The sequence below is a fragment of the Cupressus sempervirens genome, chromosome 4, assembly GCF_028749045.1.
Source record: "Cupressus sempervirens isolate cs-2001-9-10 chromosome 4, ASM2874904v1, whole genome shotgun sequence".
Lineage (NCBI taxonomy): Eukaryota > Viridiplantae > Streptophyta > Pinopsida > Cupressales > Cupressaceae > Cupressus > Cupressus sempervirens.
In genome coordinates, this window is record NC_143121.1 from 903,599,832 (window position 1) to 903,606,253 (window position 6,422).

The following is a 6,422-nucleotide window of genomic DNA, read 5'->3' on the forward strand; positions in this document are numbered from 1 at the left end:
GGTGGTTGTTGCATATAAATTTCTTCTTTTAAGTCACCATGCAAAAATGCACTTTTTACATCCATTTGAAAAAATTTCCAACCAAACTTTGTAGCTAAAGCAACTATTGTACGAATGGAAATCATCTTAGCTACTGGAGCAAAGGTTTCAGTATAGTCTATACCTTCTTCTTGTGAGAAACCTTTAGCCACTAACCTTGCTTTGTATTTTTCAATAGCTCCATCTGATGTGAATTTGGTTCTATAGGTCCACTTGCAACCAACCACATTTTTGCCTTCTGGAAGTGTTGTTAGTTCCCATGTTCCATTCTTCACCAAAGAATTGTATTCTTCTTGCATAGCTGCTTCCCATTCTTCTTTTCCTTTTGCTTCTTCATATGTGTTTGGAGTGTCAACCTGCATCACCTTAGTCATAAGAGCATAGTTAGCAAATATATATCTAGGACCTTCTTGATAAATTTCTTTGATGCTTCTAAATTTCTTTGGATTTTCATTATCACTTTCACTTGATTCTTCAACTTGAGTCTCATCCCATGTAGTGGTTTGTACACCTTGACTTTGACTATTGGTAGAAGTAGAATTTTCTTCATTAATCAAAATTGGAAAGAAAGATAATGTTGGAGAATTATTATTCTTAACATCTTCATCAAACCATACATTTCTTTTAATATAGATTTCATTAGTTCTAGGATTGTATAACCTATATCCTTTCGATTCCTCACTATATCCAACCATTATGCACTTCTCACTTTTCCTTTCAAGTTTGCTCCTCCTTTCATCAGGAATGTGAGCATATGCTTTACAACCAAAAATTCTAAAATGAGATACTGTAGGCTTTCTTCCACTCCATGCCTCTTCTGGTGTTATGTTCAAAACTGCCTTAGTAGGTGTTCTATTCAAGATATATACGGCAGTATGAACTGCTTCAGCCCAAAATTTAGCTTCTAGATTTCTAGAATGAAGCATACACCTAGCCATTTCTATTATAGTTCTATTTTTCCTTTCAGCAACACCATTTTTTTGGGGTGAATAAGAGACAGTTGATTCCTTTTTAATGCCATGTTTTTTACAAAAATCTAAAAGAGCTTTATTCATGTATTTAGTCCCTCTATCAGTTCTTAGTATCTTTAAGTACTTTCCACTTTGTTTTTCAGTCAAAGCTTTAAACTCTTTAAACTTTTGAAACACTTCATCTTTCTTTTGTAGAAAATACACCCAAATTCTTCTACTATAATCATCTATAAAAGTGAGGGCATACCTTGATCCTCCAATTGATGATATTTTGAAAGGACCCATTACATCACTATGGACTAAATGTAGAGGAGTTTTAGCTCTCCATGATTTACCTTGAGGGAAACTTTCCACATGTTGTTTTCCCATTGCACATCCTTCACACACCTTAGGGCTTAATGATATCTTTGGCAGCCCATGAACCATTTGTAATTTCTCCATAAGCTTGAGACTTTGAAAATTGATGTGCCCCAAATGCTCATGCCATAACCTACTCATATCATCATATTGGGCAATAGCACACATATGTTTATCTCCACATTTAGAAGTAAATTCTTGAAATTTATATAATCCATTCTCCATTTTACCAATTGCAATGACTCTATAATTATCATTGACATCCTTGATTAAGCACTTATCATTGTAGAATTCTATTTTATGTCCTTGACTTGCAATTTGAGATACTGAAAGCATATTTGTTTTTAATTCAGGGACTAATTTCACATTTTTGAACAAACCATTATCAACTTTGACATTACCAGTCCCTTTAACTTCTAAAGCACTATTATCCCCCAAATATATTTTCTCTATATTATTTTCACTTATTGATTCAAATTGATTCTCATTATGAGACATGTGTTGTGTAGCACCAGAATCAATAACTCAATCTTCTTTGAAAGTATTATTTTCTTGAAGTGCAACACAAAATGCATTTCTTTTAGAATCTCCTAATTTTGGATAATTATTTACTTTCTTTTCTACATCTCTTTTCTTCTTGAAACATTCATTTGCCTTATGACCCATTTTACCACAATAATGACATTTCCATTTACTTCTATTATGATCTATATATGAAATACTCTTATTTTCATTCTTCCAATTTCTTTCTTTAGATTCATTTTCTTGTGACTTCTTATAATATTGTTTTCCTTTCATTACAAATGCTTGAGATTCACCATCAAACGATTCTTTTTCTTTATTTTTTCTTTTCTCTTCTTGAACCAACTTACCACACAATTCTTCTGATTTAATACTTTTTAATTTATCTGCAGTATCTAAACCCCTTATAAATGATTGATAAGATCCTGGAAGACTTTGTAATATAATTTGCACAAAATCTTTATCATCTATATCTTTTCCAAGAGAAGCAAGCTCATTTTTCTTTTCCTTTAACTTACTTAAATGTGGGACTATCTCTTGTGAGCTTGATAATTTCAAATTGTATAATTCAGTTGTGAGAGATAAGATCCATACGTCACCTGAATTTTGATATAAATCTTTCAAAATCTCCCAAACTTTGACTCCACTTCTCTCATTACGAACTTCTGGAAAAACTTCTTCTGAAAGTGTAAGCTTAATTAGTGTTGCTGCCCTCTTGTCCCTTTTATCCCAATTATCTTGATCATTTCCTGGATTCGTAGGCCTTTGTTCACTACCAGTCACAATATCATAACAATTTTGAAGGGTTAGAGTGATTTCAACATGAGATACCCAATCATAATAATTTTTTCCATTTAATTTAACTGTAGGCAAAGTCACACCAAGTGATTCCATTGTTAAATTCTCTCCTTTTTTGGATGAGAATGAAAGATATTTAAAAACTTGAACACCCAAGCTTGAAACTGAAAAAATCTCACCAATTTGTTGAAGAAAAAACCTTGTCTTTTGCTGCAATATCCTTCCTTTGATGTAGTTTTTTTGTCCCAAACCAAACTGTTGTTCACTCCTTAGTTACAGCCTGCAAATGTAAAGATTCACACAAGAAAAACACATATATTCATTCCAAAAGCATCATATATTCACAGCCCAAAGAACTGAAAATGCTCTGATACCATGATGAATTAAAACAGCAACATAAAGAATGAAAACAGAGCTTAAAAAACAGAGCAGCAAAAAACAAGACTCAAATATATCAAAGAGCTATAAAGTTTCTTCATGTTATTACAGCTGAGAGGAATGCTCTATTTATAGAGCTCATACATATTTCTAGAGGGTTCTTGAGAAGCTTCAAGAAAGGAAGCACTCTAGAGATTTCTACATAATTTTAAATTCACATTTTGCACAAAGAGAGAAGCTCCAAGAAGCAAGTAGAAAGGTCTGGACTGTGCATTAAATGCCCAGCTACTATAATAAACATTATTTTTAACAAAACATTTCCTTTCGTTTTTTAATAAATACATTTACTTTCACTATTCTCTGTTGTCCACGTGCTAAGATTTTGGCTCTGTGTTGTCCACATGCTAAGATTTAGGTTTCCAAGAGAATTTGTCAATTTATTTAAACAATTTGGTTTTCCTTGCAAATCAAGACAATATTTTGTTGAGGCTCTTGCTTGGGAAATAATTGCCTCCACTTCCAAGTACCCCCACTGGTACCATGTTTTAACTGTTGAACAACATTTTTCAGAGCTATGAAATAGTTTTTATTGATATTCAGTCAAAATAGTTGCATGTCCCTAAACTTATCTTCTGCTACAATGTCTATTAATGGAAATGATGTAAAGGTTTAGAACTAACCTAGATCCTCTTACATCATAGAAGATAAATGTTTAAATTAAATGATATGCTTCAGCCATTTAAACATGGACAATTTCATACTCATGTTGAAAAAACCAGAACTACAAAATATTGAACTTATCAGTGTACTTGTTCTACACAAAGATACAATTAGTAGTTTTGTTTATGTACTCAACAATATTTCCAATATTTCATAATGATGTTCAAATATCCAAGTACACCTTAAATTCCCCATGTGGCTATCTAATTAAAGTTAAATGTCAGTATCTAAGTAAAATTAACTCCTATTGTTCACGATAGAAGGAAGGTAGTGCACAAATAGTGGTTTCCACTGGTTTGGGCCAGCAAAAAAGTGTTGATTCAAACATCAAAAAGGCAAAAAGATAAGATATATAATGCGTGCTTTCAAAAGTTAAACAAAGGCAAGCTTATCTACTAATTCATTGAAAAGACAAAACCAAGTGTTACTCAATTCCTTCAAATTCTAATTGTCATCAAATATAAAGGTTTTTATCATCAGTTATACAACTTAATCACTAAATTATACATTGACTTGGAACCTTTTAATCAGCGTGTTATAGAATCTATCGGTACCATTGGACCGTGTAAAGCAGCACAATTTCAAGCCCTGCTGAGAATGCCCCTACTTTGAAAAATTCAACTTCCGAGTTTAAGCTTGATGGTATGTTTAATCCCCCATATTTTAGTTGATCGCAAGTTTTTGTCAAATTGAAGGGCAAAAAGAAAATGGGAAAAATAGATCCAGTAAAGATAACAAAATATACAGATATATGGTTACATAAAACTCGAAGTTAACCATGAAACAGTGGTGGGTATAAGGAGATCCGAACAGCATGGCCAAAATTAGGGCCAGGCAAGACATTTTAATATCTCAGATTCTCAAGAACCACCACTAGTCTTTTGTAACCCTCTCACTACAAATAGTATATCTAACTCACCATACATTAAAGCATAAAAAGAGCCCTAAGGACCAAAAATCATTAAAGATTTCATATTTTTACAGAAAAAGATCTCAGACAAAAGGATGCGGTTAAATTTTCAGTAAAAAATCACATAATATTTCTGAATCTTTGACCAAATAAAAGTTAAAAGGCATAGATCAATTGCTTACACCATAATTTTGCAACAATAATAAAGTCTTTCCAAATTTGTGCACAAAATTCTCCTTGCCAAATCTTCCAAACATAGAATCCGCAAAATCGTACCTCAAATCGTATAAGTGAAAAATACCCACATAAAAATACGATGCTCTGAAACAAATTGAACTGATTTGATGAATAACAACATAATAAACAGAGGAAAAATCCAAATACACAGAATGTAAATACAAAGAGAAGCATGCAAGTTTCGAGGAAAGAAACACACCTACATTCCTACTGTCTTTTATCTTAATGCGCTCAAGCTATTAGATTCACCAAGGACAAATTGGAAAACCAATGACAATGGAATAGTTAGACAGTTCCTTCCCTGTAAATCGCCATGCTCTTGTAAATGTAAATGTGAGTATTGTAAAATAAAACCCTACCTCAAGTAGTTCATGGGTCGGAGCTCCTCCATCGGACTGGTCATAGGGACGATGTGACGGGCCTAGGTATCGGCTAAATTATAGAATTTTTTGGCCACTGCTATTTTTCCAAAGACCTCAATTGTAAATACATCTCCTATAGGGGAGAGTACTCACTACTTAAGCATCTTAATTTCATCTTATTAAAATTCTATTAAAAAAAAATTAAAAATCCTAATTTTTTACAATGATATACTTGGCAAGTCATCTGCTTAAAACTAAGGTTTCAAGTCCAGATCATCAATTATGATGCCACATTAGCATGTTATTTTTCTAAGTTGTCCAAAATAGTCCAAATAAAAAGTGAGACCAATCGTCATGCAAAAAGGGTTCTCATACTTGCACAGTTGTTGTGGCATCACATCATTGATTATTTTTTATAACTAAGAGTATATTTCATTCATTCACAACCATTGGAATGCGTTCAAATAGTCCCTATAATCAAAAAAACTTATCCTCGCTCATCAAGACCTGTCATAATTTAATAATAAGATAAATGAAAAAAAAAATTTGTTACCTTGAGAACAAAGTTTTAATCTAAGCGAGAACAAAGTGTGAAATGAGTTTTTCTCTCTCACTACATACTCAAACCCCTCTCTCACTACGTACTATTCTCTCTCCACATACTTTTCTCTCTCTACATAATAAGAGCCCCTCTCTCTTACTATGTACTCAAACTGTCGCTTAGCTTCACTTTCTCTCTCTACGTACTAAAAATACTCTCTTTCTACGCACTAAAACTTTTTTAAAGGTTAAAGTGAAGAGGTTTGATTTTGGATCCAAACCACATTTAAAATTTTCTTCCCTAATCTAAACCCGAACTTCAAAGTTGTATATCTATCTTTGAAATGCCAAATGTGAAAGTTGTGTTCATAGTGGCAGATAGCCATTTTGAATCAAACACTCTTTCCACTTCAAGTCGAGTCAAGGAAACTTGTCATGAGATGTCATAAAATGCAGTAGTGGTGCGACATGCAGAAAACATGTTCGTTGAGATGGTGTTTAGAATGTTTATGACAGGTTTGATAAAATACCACAATAGACATATGCAAAACTGGGAAACATAGACAATGTTCCAATTGTTTGACCGAA

General features: G+C 32.8%; 1 long non-coding RNA gene across 1 annotated transcript; it reads right to left on the reverse strand.

Annotated features, from left to right (window-relative positions):
• Positions 1 to 360: 360 nt before the first annotated feature.
• On the reverse strand, positions 361 to 5,305 carry LOC149564302 (uncharacterized). Its single transcript, XR_016363597.1, has 3 exons — positions 5,292 to 5,305; positions 2,867 to 2,967; positions 361 to 395 (listed from the first exon to the last, which is right to left on the reverse strand). It is a non-coding gene; the product is annotated as an uncharacterized LOC149564302 (long non-coding RNA).
• Between the last annotated feature and the right edge of the window lie 1,117 nt (positions 5,306 to 6,422).